At 38.1% G+C, this 13324-nt stretch overlaps 1 long non-coding RNA gene across 2 annotated transcripts; it reads right to left on the bottom strand.

Annotated features, from left to right (window-relative positions):
* Window positions 1–1381: 1381 nt before the first annotated feature.
* Window positions 1382–10876, bottom strand: LOC121824050 (uncharacterized). 2 transcript variants are annotated; one of them, XR_006065793.2, is made up of 3 exons: window positions 10346–10876; window positions 10039–10208; window positions 1382–1583 (listed from the first exon to the last, which is right to left on the bottom strand). It is a non-coding gene; the product is annotated as an uncharacterized LOC121824050 (long non-coding RNA). The 2 variants fall into 2 exon arrangements; XR_006065794.2 differs by having other exon boundaries at window positions 1382–1594; window positions 10346–10869.
* Between the last annotated feature and the right edge of the window lie 2448 nt (window positions 10877–13324).

The following is a 13324-nucleotide window of genomic DNA, read 5'->3' as shown; positions in this document are numbered from 1 at the left end:
TTTTCTGATGTCAATGTATGAAACAGTAGTAATATATATTTTTAAAAAATAGGAAGATACATAAAAATGAACCCAAAATATTACTTTTAATTTTTTGCTATATTACATAAAACATAAACCAATTACAGAACTGATAATTCCACACTAAGGATTTCTTGCCTTCCATTGAAATTCACCTCCCAAAGTAGCTAAAAGGATGGAATTCAAAATTTAAAACAGTGGAAGTCATTAATTTGAAGAAATATATGGGCACTTGCATATTGAGCATGACAAAATTTGACTGAAAACATAAATTTATAGTCATATGACTAGCTGTGGATGTTTTAGACTATGGCAAATCATTTTGATCATTTTAAAATGTTTGCTACATTTTCATGTTAGGTTTGGTTTATACCCCAAAATAATATTTTCTTAATCATGAAAAATTACTACTTCTGCAAGATTTTTTTTTATCACAGATGTGATTGTTTTAGGAAATTATATTCAAGTCCTATAAACTTGTTAATAACAAATGGACTTATTGTGTGGCAGTATAAACAGCTGATCTGGGTTTATAAGATGGCCAGCAAGCATAGGTTTTAGAGACTTCATTCCCTCTTAGTTAGAAAAGGCCTGTGTCTTACTGGAGTGATGTTCTGAGTATTGCAAATGTGGATTAACAACATCATGATACAAGTCAGAAAGACAGATTTCCTCATTTTTAAATACGTTTTGAAACAGCACACTGAACCTAAGTATCTCTCTGTTTCCTTTGTTCGGTACTCATTTCCATAAAGGGCCATGAATACCACTGATGACAGAGTTGGTGCCCTTGTCATTTTCTGTTATGAGTTTCCAAGTTGCTGTATTGGTGCTAAATTTGTTTAAATGAAGAATTTAAAAACTCAAGTAAGGGCTAGAGAGATGGCTCAGATGATAAGAGCATTGGCTGCATTTCCAGAGGTTCTAGGTTCAATTCCCAGCAACCATATGGTAGCTCATAACCATCTGTAATGAGATCTGGTGTCCTCTTCTGATATGTAGGCATGCATGCATGCAGAACACTATATAAAAATCAATAAATAAATGTTAAAAAAAACTTAAGTAAAATAAGCATTAACCAGTGACACAAAGTGCTGAATGTTGAATTCAGTTTGTGTAAATTAAAAAAAAACAAAAACCTTACAATAAGTTAAGTAAAAGGCAGCACACAGCTACATTCCACACCCTCTGCCAAAGAAGCCAAGTAGTTGGTGAAGAATATGGAGAAGTTTGAATGTTCAATAGAAATTAAATTGGCAAGCACATTCAATAATTGTAAGTTGTCTCATGGGGATCTGAGGAAATTAAAGTAATTAAAAAGTCTGGTAAAACATAGTGGAAAAAAAGTGAGAGCCTTCAATTTTCTTTTCTTTCTTTCTTTTAATATATAGCTTCACACTGAATGGACGGTGACCTGCAAGGTCAGGCTTAGGCGGCAGATGTTATCTTGTCAGGAGCCATGCTCAGTTCATGATCTTCAAGTGCTCCCCATCACCATTCCCCATAGTTCATCTTCTGCCTCCTCTCTACAGAACTTCCACATTCATCTTGCATCTCTGAACCTGTGGAGATCCTTGTGATATAAATTATATTGGTAATTTATAGTAAAAATTCTATTTTATTCTCATGATTATTTGTGTGCTTGTCGAGAGCTGATCCTGAGAGCAAATATAGGCTTCTCAGACTCAATTATATTTATCTCAAGTATCTTCCCTAGACCTTTCCGGAGGGGGGGCATAGGCTGACCCCTGCCTCTCTGACACAGAAGAGGGTGAACAGCAAACTACTCAGAGCCTTCAAACATTGTGTTCTTGAGAACAACAAGAGGATGATACATTTCTGCAGAGGTTAGTATTGTTAATTTTCTGGTAAAATAATACCTGTAGTAGAACAAGTATCAAGGACTTCTCTATTCTATCCAATGCTCTGTCCTGTCTGGAAATCTTCCAGTCAGGAATGATAGTGAGATAGGTTCACAAACTTCCCTGGTCATTTCTGCTGCAGATTATAAACCCCTGATTTGAGGGTGTTATTTTTGCTTGCTCTCCCAATGGGGCTACTCCAGTTGCTTCTACTGAATGTTGTGTCCAATTTGATGTCTTGACACCTGCTACTTGCTAATTTGTTTTTTATTTCTCCTTGCTACATGCTTACTTACCTCACTCACTGTAAATTGAAAGCATCACTCTTCTAGATCATTCTTTCATTGTAACAGTCCTATTATCTGTCTTTTCAGTACCCAGTGCCTCTTTACCCTTACTATTACTGAATGCAGCTTGCTGTATGCCCAAGCTGAGCCCAAATCTTGATTGATTTTTGTCTAGTCATAGAAACCTATTATCTCTTCTACAAGAGGCTCAATTATACCCAAGGAGATTATATAAATTTATGCTAAAAAAAATGTATATACCTTGTCAGTTTTATGTTAGACTGTTGGTTAGATCACACTTTAGCAACATTAGTAATGCTTGAAAATGTGTACTTTTTCTAGTTTGTTACATATGTACACACATAGAAATATATAAATATAGTGTATTGAGTCCATTTAGTATTACTTTATGTCTATGTTTTTAAATGTGACCACTTGGTATAATCAATTGGGTGGGGGTGGAGGGTTCATCCCTGAGTGAGACTAATTTTCCTCCTCCCAGCAGTCATTAATCACCTCATCATCTAGAGGTGAGGCATTGTGAGATTTCCTTGCTCTGTGATGGCATGTTGGTCTTGCCCTTTTTCAGGTCTTATTTAGTCAACCTTACGGTTGAGCTTAATAAGTTCTATATAGAAGTTATAATCTCACACGCAGCTTTCCGGTCCTCTGGTTCTTTCCCTCTCCCCACTTTTTTTTTCCTTGTCCCCTCTTCGGTGATGATCCCTGAGCATTAGGTGTAGGGTTTATGTGGTAAATCTATCCATTTTGCCTGGGTACCCCATGGTCTGTTCTTAGTATTTTGACCATTTGTAGCTTGTTATCTTCTCTGTGTCTGTAACAACAAGATATCTGTTTGGTAAGGCTCGGGTTACCCTCATCTGTGGGTATAAGGAGGAGTAGCAAGGACTGAGTTGGAGATTATCCGAGCCTGGGAAAGCAGCAATAGTAAGTTCCACTCTCAGTCCCATGGTATGACCTTACATGGATAGTGGGCTAAATGTACTGTGTCAGGCTTGAATCCCCCTCCCATTGAGCAGGCCTTAATTTCAATTAGACAACTCTTGGTTGCCTCTAAGACATAAGTGCCACTACTTCTCCTTTTGATATCTTGTTATGCTGTCATTGTTGTGATTCACAGTCATGACAGCTGGGTATGACTACTCATGAAGTGGTCCTCCATGACAAGTTATCCTATTAATCACCAGAGTTGATTATATCAATCTGGCTGGATGCACAGGCATCCTTTCTCTCTTACCAATCCTTGTGTGTTTCTTCTTAGACTGTGCACTAGGATGACCTTCCTAAAACAAAGGAGGACTGGTCTTTGGTCAAGGGTATGTGAATGTCTGGGCTATAACTGCTATAACTTCCACCTAAGCTCACATAGGAACTTTTGAAACAAAGTTACACTTCCATAGTCATGAGCATAACCTCCACAAATTCAAACAAAAACATTTTAAAATTTGTGATTAAGAGCATTTGTATTGGGTACCATAACTAATCTACAGATGATTTGGAGATGTATAGAATGATGTACTTCGGTCATACTTCAAACATGTGATACTTCATATAAGTTTCAACTATCTGAAAGATTTTGGTGTCTAGGAGATGCCGGGTATACTAGAACTAAACCCTCAGAAGTAGAACAAGATATATATATATACTCTTTCTGAGAAAAACTGCTTAAAAGGGATCTATTGTTTTTGTCTGTGTGTGAGATTATGAAGTCACAAAACAAACATCAACATTTCTAGGATGTTGAAATGGAAGAATATTAAGAGCTCAAAAATTGGAAGTTCCTAGTTCTGGTCCTAAATAAACAAATATTACATGACACAGGCTATATTAATTGCTGATCACATTCTAAATAGTATATTATCTTACCTCTAAATTCCAAGCTATTAATACATTCTACTCTAGGCTTTTACCATCCTTAGGCACCACATACATGAGCCCATACACGCACATACAAAACCTTTTTGGCACTGCCTATTTGCCTTATAATATGTTAACTTAGGATCTCATCTTTTTCCTGTAATAGTTTATTTGCTTGACTTCTCAGGGATAAATCCAAATGTTACACTCTCCAGGCACCTTCTTTGATTATGTTGATTAACAGTACATGTATATATTATGCTATGTGTATGTACACATATTCATACACACACAAATATATGTATAATCACTGTATCCGATTTCCCTTCTTTTCTTAATAATCTGTCATATTTTTGAACCAATATCACCACCGCCTTTAATTCACATAACTCATAACTCTGTGTGGCCCATAGGTACACATAGTTAATGAAATCCACATGACCCCACCCTTCCCCAGCCATGGCGGTTGGTTCTCAGACAGGCATCTAATTATTTGAAGTCAGTGAGAATAAATGTCATTTCTGTCAGAAGTTTGGGAGAGGTGAGATTCTGCTTTCTTCCTGCTAAAATTAATCAGACTGTGAATCGTAGGAAGCTGTTGGGAGCTAACACTCTGTCCATAGGTAACCTCTAAATAAGGACAGTTAGGCTATGAGAGGAACCACATAATATCTCCAATGCTTGAAACTCAAATTAGGGTGTCTAAAACTGGTTTTTGTTTAAGTCTATACCCTTAAACAACTTGATCTTAAATCATGTCTAATGAAAAGAGCCTAGCCTCTCTCTGACAGTTTTCTGACAATCTAGGTAGATCTCATTTCTTTTGCCCATGTGTAAACTGCCTGGTACAGTATCTGTAAGCCTGGAAACTCACTCGGCACATTTTTCTTCTTTTTTATTTAGTAGACATATCATAAATATCTGCTGAAATAATAGAAAAATCACAAAGTCTGTATATTTTGGGATGGCAGCCAATTTTGATATTTTCTAGGAATTTCCTTAAAATCACATCATAGACTGAAAGTGCCATTCTCCTTTGCAATGTATTTGCAACTCAGGGAATTTTATGCAAGAACCTGCTCCTTCACTACAGCTTTTCCTAACCTATGCTTTGGATTCACTGAAAAATTCATGCATTCCTTCTTGTGACCGGTCTGAAACTGCAAACAGCTACCATGCTTTTCCTTTGCTTTTGCTAAAAGTTCTTGTTCTCTTACTCTCACTTTTTCTTTTCCTTATTCTCCCTTCCCTTGTTGAACTCTCCACCTCTTTCTCCACCCCTTTCTTTTCTCTTTAGTGGCCATTGCTGAGTAAGTCCATACTGTCCCTCCATTTTGAGCACCATTTATGGACTGACAGCTTCGAAATTGTCATCACTGAAATGTGTGCCTCTAGTTTTGAGACCTTAATTAACATTTGGGACTTTAACTATGTCTATATCAAGTTCATATATCTTAAAAAATTCCCCATCTTATCCCTTAGTCCTGCTTATCTTGCTTCCCCTCATTTGCTAACTCTCCTAGCCCCATAGATCAGAACTTGAGTCATCTCCAATTTTTCTTCTGTTTTGTTCCAAATCCATTTATGAAAGCCAAGCAAACCACTTCTCATCGCTTTTGTTTCAACCACTCAAGTCATCATTGCTCTCACCCTGGACTGTCTCCATAGACTCCCGACTTCTCATTATCACTCATATTCTCCTATCATGTGCTCTCCTCTTGACAGGATAAGAGTAACTTCAAAACTATACATGAATCAGATCATTCAGTTCAAAGCCCACCATGATCCTGTCTACTAAATGCTCTGTAAACATTTGGCCAACTAAATTTATACCCTTATTTTTAACCTCAGATTGATTTTTTAAAACTATATACCTCCAATATGGCTGATGAAAATTAATTGAAAGTGAGACTCAGTCCTGTTGATAGATTATAAAGCTCTGTCTCCCTGGCTGTTCTCACCCCTACTACAGACTCCTCTTTAATTATTTTAACCTCCTACCTGTTTGTAGAATACATCAAACAAATTCCTTCCTAAAGAGATCTTTTTAAAAAAAAAAAAATTTCATCGTCTTTGAATATTACCCCTCATCTGTGTTCCTGGCTCCTTCTCATATCATCGTTAGGCCAGTGTCCACATGTCATCACCTGATAAAGAGTTGTCTTGACATTTTAGAGGAAACTTATGACTTGCACACTTTATCCTTTTTGCTCTTATGTCTTCTCTGTACCTCCTCTTTACTCTCTTTCTCTGCACTGTTTTACTTCTCTTCTCAATTTTTTTTATTACTACCCTGTAAGAGGATTTCTTACCAAAAAAGAAAAAATACAAAAAGAAGGGAAAAAATGAGGTAAAAACATATAACTAGTTCTTTCCATTTCTTCTGGTATTCACCTTTAAATTATCACACCCTGAACAAGGGTCTTACTTTTATCAGAAAACTTTTCCTAGAACTTGCTTTGTAGACCAGGCTGGCCTCAAACTTACAGAAATTCACCTGCCTCTGCCTCCCAAGTGCTGGAATTAAAGGTGTGCACCACCATCTCCTGGCTGCCTAATTGGTACGTTTTATAATGACATTTTGTTCATGTATACCATGTGATTTGACAATATTCAGTCCCAGTTACCCTTCATGAATTATGCCCATTATCTACTTCATGTCATATATGTGCATATATGAATGTCTGTACATACACTTAGCAATGATGATCTCCAGTTACATGTATTTTCCTCTAAATGACAAAATCTTGCTCTTTGTGGCTGAATCAAACTCCATTGTATATATACTACACTTTCTTTATCCATTCATGTGTTGCTGGATATTTATGATGATTCTGCAACTTATTGTGAACAGCTCTACAGTAAACAAGGATGAGTATTTGAATACACTAAATATATATGAATATATCTTATAGATTGTACACTGCCATTATTGTGAATGGCGTATGTTAAACAAGTGTTACAAAATGACATGAATAGCAAGTTTCTTATTGAGTCTGACCTCCTGCTTGCCCACACTGATGCTGGCAGTATTCTGTCTGAATAGGGAAAGGCTTTCCCATAGGCAAGGTGACTGACAATGGGACCAAGTCAAGTCTGTCCTTGAACAAACATATTATCCTTAAACTCCAGCTAAATTATGTCTTGTGACTCTGTAATCCAATCATTCAGTGTTCTCAGTATACATTATTTCTTTTTGTGATGCCAGTGCCAATTGGGGACTCTATCTCCATATTCATAATGATAAATAGGTATGGAATACACAAAGACAGCTTTCAAGTTGCCCAGATGCACACCTCCATATGAAATGTCCAGATGGCTCTGAGTTGTGTTTGTTACTGGACCAGCCAAGATTGTTCTTCTTGTCATGTGTGTTGAGATTGATATGAGGTATGCTGACAGGGCAAAGTTGCAAAACTTCCACCTACATGTACCAGGTCTTTATTTTCTATGAAAAGGGAATTGTGTGTCACCATATTTTTTTCTAAATCTTCCATTTAGTTAACTGAATAATTTCTATCTTCCGCTACCCTCCTTCATTCACCCTCCCTCCAATGCTGCATTAGCAAAATCTAAAATAGGGTGTCTTGAACTGTCTTCCAACCAAGACTAACTTTAGGAATTTTGTATTTATCTCTGTACTGTCAGATTTTGGTCCTAATCTCCCCATGCCACACAAGCGACTCTTTCCACAGGAAGCCTACAGTTATCTAGCCCTTTCTTTGTGACAAGAACTGTTTTAGATATTACCAATCAAACCTCATTCACCTCTTGCAAACCTAGGAGGCACTTTTGGTCATCTCTCCATCTTATGAGAAGGAAACTGAGTAATAAAATGTCTCGACTCTGTAACCAAGTAAACTAGTAAACTGAGTCCATATTGAAATCCAGGCCAATTTAGATTCTATACTGTCCTCTTAAGCTTCACTTATATGTTTTACTTACCAATGCTTACTAAGTGAATGTAGCACATTTACCAAAGGCTATGATTCCAATCTTTGTGAAACCCAGTATCTCTTGCCAGTTATATTCTTTCCTTAGTCTCTGAATTATACACTGAATGAATTTTAGAAATAAGACAAGCCCTTTCAGTGTGTGTAAAGAACCATACTTACTGTATATTGTGCCTTCTCATATGCTTAGGGGACTGGTTTCATTAAAAATCTGAGGTATTTCATGATGAACAGATGTATCTAGGTTAACAAAGAAATGGAGGGGTGCTAGGCTGATTGGGTAATCATCAGTCTGAATTTCTTATGTCGATGATATCATCAACATATGAAAGCATAGTGATGGACAATTCTGAAATATAACATCAGTCGAGAAGTTGGCTTCTTGGGATTTTTTTTTTACTCAGTTTCACAGAGGGCCTCAGGTGTTTGGCAGGGATGAATGAGTAATAGATAGGATGAGTGGTCACCAGAAGAGAAAAAAAAAAGATAAAAGATGGGATGTAATTTAATAAGTGGCCTAGGAGGAGGACAGGGAAGAGGAAGAATTGGGCATGGATCATTGAGGTGGGGTACAAGGAAGAATGTGTCAGAGGGAGGAAATCAGTAGGTCAGAAAACAGAATTTACATTTGCTTGAGTGATGGATAGACAGCTAGAAGGCTGACAAGCACTACAGTGATGGTGGCTTGGACCGGGAGAAAGGAATACTACTATAAATGGAAGGGTATGGTACGGAAAAGAATCTCAGATGTTCATGTCATCCTTGTAGAAGTCTCTCCAAAGTTGGTACTTCATCAAAATCAGGGAGTGACTGAGCCTATGCCAGACCTGCTGTGTCCTGCATCTCACAGATCACCTCTCACCTCATTCCTTTACTGAATGTCCATTGTGAAGTGTGCATATTCTCCACTGATCTACTTGACAACCAATACATGGGCTCAGGGTCTAAGTATAAGCTCTTTGGGTAAAATACAGTGTTCCTCTCAGTTAACAGTAACTATATAGACAAGTTATTGAATCCTTGATGAGGATTTCTGAAGCAGGAATGAAACAGGAAAAAGTCAGCACACCAATATAGCTAAATTAAACTCTTAAAGACCTTTCTCATCATTGATATATCTAGATGAATTACAGGTAAATATAAAGATAATATTCTGTCCATTTTGGCAAGATAAAGTATATTCCCACCAAGGACAGAATTTTAATAGGCAGCTACATCTATCTTTTCATTTTAATGTATCTGTGTCTTTGTTTAAGTAATTCATACACAGCAATTAGACTGGACCAGTAAATTTCAACTCTATCATATAATTGACAAACTTAAATTATTATCATTTAAGATATTACTTCATATTAGTTGAATTAGTATTTTTATTTGTTATAGTTTACTAGCAGTTACCCTTGTAGTGTGTTTCCATTTTGTATATCACAACTTGTCTGCCATTTTTGTATGAATAGTATATTTAAATAAGCTTTTTATTACCATCCTCCAGTTCTCAATTACAATTCCTTTTGTAAACTCTAGTTCTCACCTTAGGTCTCTCTCCACTCAAAGTACTGGAATTTCACATTGCTACAAGAATATTTTGCTTTATACATTGTGGAATACAAGGTTATAGCAAAAATATTCTTTAAGTGTTTAATGAATTTCATTCATAAGAATCATGCAAAGTAATTGGTTCTCTACAAATTTTTATACATGTGTATCTATATGTCATCCATATCTGTATATATCATGCATCAATTTTCCTTCATTGCCTTTTGTAATTGCTAACACATTGCAAGTAATACCTAATTTACTGCTCCAAACTCTTGAGGTAATTTCATAACATCTATGTTTAGATGTAGGGAAACAGAGTCTTTAAATTGTTTAACACATCTCCCAGTCACACAAACTAACCCCAGAATCCTACCTAGTCATGCTGGCCCCACCCCTCAGCTTCTTATGGCAATATACATTTCATCTATGCCTCCCAGTTCATAGGAAGAAACTACAGTTACTGTTTGGTTCTTATTTCTAACCTCTTTCTTGACTTACAGTCTGTATGTCCTAGGGCATTTCTTCCTTGTACCCTAATGAACACAATGATATCCAGTGATCGTGTAAAATTCTAAGGTATCTTGCAAAAGCATGGCTTTCTGGTGATTCTGTAGCCTTCCGAAGACATTGGTTTCTCCTCGATTCTTTGAATGTCTCTCAATTACAGCCTAGTATAAAGACAGGGGAGATATCAGTTCTGAGAGGATCTGTGGTGAGTACTAGCTTCACCATCCTGCCTTTCCTGTGTTTACTAGTCAGGCTGCTTGGAACCCACAGTCACGAAAATCAGGAATTGCACCCTTACCTGCTAAATCCCCTTCCTGGGATCGAAATGTATCTTATTCAGTCCTGCAGGCAGCAGCTGTCCTCTTGGTGAGTATGACAGACTAGGGAATGATTCAGTGGGGCTGTTAGGCGGAGTGAAGGGAGACTTGACATTACAGGAAGTGTGAGAAACTAGAGCAGGACACTTAGTGGAACTTCTGGCAATAGAGAAAAAGGTGGGCCAGTAGGCCATTAAGTTGGAGTAGGTGGCTGTATGCTTCATAGAAGGCAAATGAGTAGTCTGAGAAGCAGAATTGAAATTGCTCTCTGTGGCTTGTCTACAGGCAGAAGGCTGAGTAGGCATAACATGACGAGAGCTTGAACAATAAGAGAGAGGAGCAGCAGGAGGAACAAGAGGAGGGTGGCGGGGTAGAGAGCCCAAACGTCTAGGAAGCTTTCTTGGCATCTCTTTAGAAGACTGGTCTCCAAAGTTGTCACTTCATCAATATCAGTTAACAACTGAATTGGGGTCACATTTGCCCTGTAGTTATACCTCACAAGTCACCTACCTCATCCTGTGATGTAGTGCCCATTGTGACACATACTCTTCCTCTGGAACAGTGCTTTAGCCTAGCTACCCAGGGGACAGGCTGGGGTCTAGGTATAAGGGCGATCCTGTCCAATAGTATTGAGAAGAATGGGATGCACAGTAGCCCTTGTTCTGGGATGAGATGGAAGTTGCCACTCTACTGGCCAGGACTGGTCCCAAGCATAGCTAAGTCTGTGTGCCTGGCTGGGGTATAGGAGTGCATTCCTGCACCAAGGGCTAGGAGAACTGTTAGAAATCAATGTGCTATGATGATTAATTGCGTCTTTCAAAGGCCTTCCAGCTCATTTTTATCACTGAGTAAATATGTCATTTAAAATGGGATCACCTTGTCCATTGTAACAACAGTGCATGCACACTAGGAAGGGAGTATTACAGGCAGGTCATCCAGCTGGCTGGTCTGCCTGCCTGCTTTCCTTCCTTCCTTCCTTCCTTCCTTCCTTCCTTCCTTCCTTCCTTCCTTCCTTCCTTCCTTTCTCCCTTCTTCCCTCCCTCCCCCCTTCCCTCCTTCCCTCCCTTCCTCCCTTCCTTCCTTCATTCTGTTTTTTTCATGTTTTGTGTTAAGAGTTTATTCATCCTAACTGAAGTCACTGAAGAACTTTCATCAGTGAGAAACATAGTTTCTCTCTCTCCCCCCCCTCCCCTCCCCTCTCCTCCCCTCCTCTCCTTTCCTTTCTTTCTTTTTCTTTCCTTTGAGCTGGCTTTTTTCTCCTTTTATTGAAAGTAGATTGGTTTCTCATACAGTATATCATGATTATAGTTTTCCTCCCTATAGTTTGTGTTTCTAAAGGCTACCAAAAGTGACACCAATTATAAAAATTTCAATTACAACTGGTTCATAATCCTTTCTACTATTTACATATATGTTGAATTATTTTTTTAAAATATAACAAAGTACAAGGAAAAAACTCACATCCAAGCTGGACAGAACAACAAAAAAAAAAAAAGCAACAGAAGGAAAAGAGCCCGAGAGATAGCATAACAATCCGAGATCCACTTATTTGCACATTCAAGAGGAATCCCATAAAAACACTAAGCTGGAAGCTGTACTGTACACACAGAGGACCTGGTGCAAGCCTGTGTCAGCCCTGTGTATGCTGCTCCAGTCTCTGTAAGTTCATATGAGTTTTGCTCATGGTGGGTCAGAGGGTCTTATCTTCTTGATCTACTCCATCCCCATGGCACTTGTCATTCTACCCTCTCTTGACTGGGATGGTGTGGGGGTGTTCCCTGAACACATGGCAGGGGATTTGATAGAGACATTCCATTTAGAGATGAGTATTCCAAATTCTCTAACGCTCTGCATAATGTCTGACTATTGGTCTCTTTATTTGTTCCCATCTGCTGCAGGACAAAGCTTCTCTGATGATGTCAGCCTTTGTTTGTTTGTTTTTTTAAAATTTTTATTTGTTTATTTATTTGGTGTGTGTGTGTGTAGTTGGTTGTTTTTACTCTTCACTCTTTGGCTCTTTTGGAGGGCCCATCACAGAGCTTCCAAATAAATACACTCGGAGACGTATTAGTACTTATATATGCCCGGCTCTAGCTTGACTTATTTCTAGCCAGCTTTTCTTAAATTAACCCATTTATCTTTTGCTTCTGGGCATTTACCTTTTTCTGTTTCTATATATCTTTCTTTACTTCTTACTCCGTTGCCTGGTGTGTAGCTGGGTGACTGGCCCTGGAGTCCTCCTTTTCTTTTTCTCACTCCTTGATCCTCTTTTTCTCTCTTTTTCTCCTTCTGCTTATTTTCTCTGCCTTTCAGCCCTGCCTGTCCTTTCTCTTGCCTCACTATAGACCATTCAGCTCTTTATTATACCATCAGGTATTTCAGACAGGCAAAGTAGCACAACTTCACAGAGTTAAACAAATGCGACATAAATAATGCAATACATCTTTGCATCATTAAACACATGTTGCACAGCATAAAATAAACAAATGTAACACAACTTAAAATGATATTCTACGTGTGTGTGTGTGTGTGTGTGTGTGTGTGTGTGTGTGTGTGTGTGTGTGTTTGGACCAGGTGTTACACTCTGCTAACATGGATATCATAGGACAGGCTGGAATAGTCAGTTGTGTGAGTCCTCTCCTTCCCCCACGTGGGCCTCAGGGATCATACTCTGGTCATTAGACTTGGTGACCAAGAGTCATTATCATTATCAGCAGAGTCACCTCTCTGGCCTATCCACTTTTCTGTTTTAAATTCATATGTGTGGTCATATTTTAAATATGATAACCATAGACAACAGATGGTCAGACGTAGTTTCTATTCAGCCTTGACTATTTCCTTTCAGTGATGATTTAAAATCTTGAATTGTTAATTAAACCTGCTACTTGTTGGACCAATGTCTACCAGATATGTTACTTTTGTTTTTCTTCCCCCCGTGTTCTTTGCTAACGTTTTTGTCC

This window comes from Peromyscus maniculatus, chromosome 19 (genome assembly GCF_049852395.1).
Source record: "Peromyscus maniculatus bairdii isolate BWxNUB_F1_BW_parent chromosome 19, HU_Pman_BW_mat_3.1, whole genome shotgun sequence".
Lineage (NCBI taxonomy): Eukaryota > Metazoa > Chordata > Mammalia > Rodentia > Cricetidae > Peromyscus > Peromyscus maniculatus.
This window is presented reverse-complemented; position numbering and strand designations above follow the sequence as displayed.